The sequence below is a fragment of the Peromyscus leucopus genome, chromosome 16_21, assembly GCF_004664715.2.
Source record: "Peromyscus leucopus breed LL Stock chromosome 16_21, UCI_PerLeu_2.1, whole genome shotgun sequence".
Taxonomy (NCBI): domain Eukaryota; kingdom Metazoa; phylum Chordata; class Mammalia; order Rodentia; family Cricetidae; genus Peromyscus; species Peromyscus leucopus.
The window spans coordinates 75,613,440-75,617,338 of NC_051084.1; the positions used below are offsets into that span (position 1 = coordinate 75,613,440).

Genomic DNA, 3,899 nt, shown 5'->3' on the forward strand with positions numbered 1-3,899 from the left:
AGGTAATCCAGACCCACGAAGACAAACATGGTGTGTACTTACTTATAAGTGGATATTAGCTGTAAAAGAAAGGATAATCATGCTACATTTCATAGATGTAGATAAGCTAAGTAACAAGGAAGCCTCAACAGGGGATGCTTGGATTTCCATGGGAAGGTGAAATAGAATAGATGTAATGGGTGGACTCAAGACAGGTGGGGATGAGACCACTAGGGATCAGATGGGGAGAAGAGAATACTTGGAGAGCTGACTTGAATTTGGAGGCATTTAGGGGACAAGGTAGGGATGTAGTACGGTGGAAACTTCCTGGAAACTACAAGAGTGACCCTAGTGAACTCTCCTAGTAATGGGAGATACAAAGCCTACACTGGCCATCTTCTATTACCAGGCAAGGTCCTAGCAGTTGGACTGGGATATCAACCCAGCCACAAAACCTTTGACCTATAATCTGTTCTGCTTGCAAGATGTACTGTGGTAATGGTGGTGCAGAACTTGTAGAAGTGGCCAGCCAATGACTGGTCCAACTAGAGGCCCACGCCAAGAGAGGGAGCACACTCCTGACTCTACCTAGATGTCCAGGAACTGGAAGCAGGACAGCCCAGAAACTCAAGATAGAACCAAACACAGCTGCCAAAAAAACAGTCAATGAAATAATTCCTAGTGATGTTCTGTTACAGTCATAGATCAGTGCCTAGCCCAGCTGTCATGAGGGTGTCATCCAGCAGCTGATGGGAACAGATGCAGAGACATGCAGCCAGATGCTAGGTGGAGCCAGGAGAACCCCGCAGAAGAGGGCTAGAAAGGACTGTATGTAAGACAAATTTTCAAAGGTCTAATTAATAAAAAACCTGGAGCCAGAAATTGGGGTAAATTCTGAAAGATCAGAGAGACAGAGCAAGCCACAGCCAACTTCACCTCACCAGCTCCTCAGCTGATCTAGTTTCCTCAGATTGAAAGCCTCTGAGTCCTCACCTCAACAGATCTTAGCTAAACTGCTGCTAAAAAGCCTTCTAGGAAATCCTCAGCCCAAGAGCCTCTGAGTCTTAGTTGAACTGCTTAAAAGCATAAAACCTTAAAAGCCTCTAGTTCCTGGTCCTCAGGCCTTATATACCTTTCTGCTTACTGCCAAAACTTAATGCGATTAAAGGTGTGTGTTTTTCCCAAGCAAGAACATGAGATCTCAAATGCTGGGATTAAAGATATGTGTCATCATGCCTGGCTCTTTCCAGTGTGACCTTCAACTCACAGAATTCCAGATGGATCTCTGCCTCTGGAATGCTACGATTAAGGGTATGTGCCACCACTGTCTGGCCTCTATGTCTAATCTAGTGCCTATTTTGTTCTCTGACCCCAGATAAATTTTATTAGGGTACACAAAATATTGAGGGATACAATATATCACCACAACTGTAGGAACCAGAGGAATAGAGAACACTGGGAGAACATGGCCCACAGAATCAACTAAGCAAGACTCACAGGGGCTCACAGAGATGGAATTAGCAAACACAGACCCTCTATGGGTCTGAACTAGGTCCTCTGCATATACCCTGTGGTTGTGTGTGTGTGTGTGTGTGTGTGTGTGTGTGTGTGTGTGTGTGTGTATGGTGGGGGGTAGGGAAGAGGAGTGTATCTGGGGGATAGAGGAGTAGAGGAGTTAGGGGAGGAACTGGGAGGAGTGGAGGTAGGGGAAACTGCAGTCAGGATATAATGTATGAAAGAAGTATAAAAGAAAAATCATTTTTTCATAAAATAATTTTGATCATATTCCTTTACCTTCTCCAACTCATCATCTCCCTACCCACTCAATTTCATGATTTTTTTCCTCTCTCACACCCCTAAAAAAGATGAAATCCCAAACAAACAAATAGATAAAAATAAAATAAAAAACATGGAGTCTCCACTAAAGAAAATGGATTTTCTCTTTCTCAGCATGTATCAATTACAAATAGCTCCTTGGTTAGAGTTGAGAATTTGTGCCCACATCTCCTTCTCCATGTTGAGCTATTTTCTGGTTTGAATCTGCTCAGTTTCTGTGAGCTCATATGTGGACCAGTCCTGTTGTATCTGGAAGATCCTGTTTCCATGGAGTCATCCATCTCTCCTGACTCTTTTAATCTCTCTGCCTCCTCTTCCACATAGATATTGAGCCTTGAGGGAAAGGTTTTGATGAAGACATACCATTTAGGGCTTAGTGTACCAATGTCTCTTGCTCTCTGAACATTGTCCAGCTGTGGGTCTCTGTCAATTACCATCTACTAAAGAGAGAGTCTTATAGTGTTTGAGTGATGCACTGTGATATCAATATGTTATTAGAAGCCATTTCATTGCTATGTTCTTTTAGCAGAATAATATTACTATGTTTTCTTTAGGGCCCATGATCTATCTATTCTAAAGTTATTGGCCACTTTAACAGTGTCAGGTATGATTTCCATCTCATAGCGGGGGTCTTAAATACAATTTTAACAGTACTTGGTTACTCCCATAACATTTATGCCACCATTATAGAACTAGTTTGACTTGTAGGTACATCTCTGTTGTATGTGACGGGCTCTACAGCTGGATCAGACTGATGATTAATTTTCTTCTCTGCATAGTTACTTCCAGCACAATGGATGCTAGTTAGCATGGGTGAATCTAGCTGGGAACCAGTTTGATTTCTCCATGTTCAATGAAACAAATAAGTGGTGTCTTCAACACTAGGGCTTTATCATCAGGTTGTGGAAGGTAACCAATTGTCTTGGCAATATTCTGTAACTTTGGAGGGTGTTTGTGGGATCCTTTAGGTCAATGACTCAAGAAGATAGAAACCATTCTGGTCAATGGAAATTTGACTTCTGATATAATATACCTATTTGGTGTGCTCTCTTTGGCAGCACACATACTAAAATTGGAATGATACAAAGAAGATTAGCATGGCCCTGTGCAAGGATGATACACAAATTCATGAAGTATTTCATATTTGAAAAATAAAAGGTATCTATTTGGGACATTTCCTCCCTCATTATATTTGTGACTCAATTTAAATTCCTTTTATATGTATATACCAGAGGTTCTCAACTTGTGGGTCAAGGCCCCATTGGGAGGGTGTCAAATGAGCCTTTCACCTGGGTCTCATGTTAGATATCATGAATATAAGATATTTATATTATGATTCATAACAATAGCAAAATTAAAGTTATGAAGTAGCAATGAAAATAATTTTATGGCTGGGAGTTACCATAACATGAGGAATTGTATTAAAGGGCCTCAGCATTAGGAAAGTTGAGAAACATTAGTGTGTACAATTTAAGAAGCTTCTACTATTTAGAAAGCTTTCCATACAGCTTTGCCAAAGGCTTCTAGTGTTAATTATCCCACACCATATTGCCTTCTTTTTCCTGTCCTCACAGCTGCCTCAACATTTAATCTCCTTAGTTTCTCCTTTATCACTTTTATAACACTACATTGTATTACTCTTTCCTTGGAACATCCACCGTACCTCCTGGTCCCTTGTTAATTACCTAACTTCTATGGTTATTTGGACTGAAACACATATATAGAGATAGCTTATAAACTGGCATCCACATAAAAGAAAAAAGCATGTAATATTCACCTTTTTCTATATCTGAGTTACATCACTCAGGATGATTCATTCTAGGATTTCTCCATTCACTTACAAATTTCATAATTTATTAATGGTGGATTACATTCCACTGTAAAAATGTACCATCTTTTCACTATCCATTCATCTGATGATGGGTACCTAGGCTGTTTCTAATTTTTGGCTATTATGGTTATATGAATGGGCCACTATCTGTGGAGTAAAATATAGAGTCCTTTAGTTACCTAAGAGTGGTATAGTTAGGCCTTAAGGTAGGCCATCTTTAAGCTTCCAGAGGCCTCTGCACACTGATTTCCAT

The 3,899-nt window shown here is 40.3% G+C and overlaps 1 non-coding gene across 1 annotated transcript; it reads left to right on the forward strand.

Annotated features, from left to right (window-relative positions):
- The first annotated feature begins 2,857 nt into the window (after window positions 1-2,857).
- On the forward strand, window positions 2,858-2,963 carry LOC114695133. The gene has a single exon (XR_003734813.1). It is a non-coding gene; the product is annotated as a U6 spliceosomal RNA (small nuclear RNA).
- The last annotated feature ends 936 nt before the right edge of the window (window positions 2,964-3,899 follow it).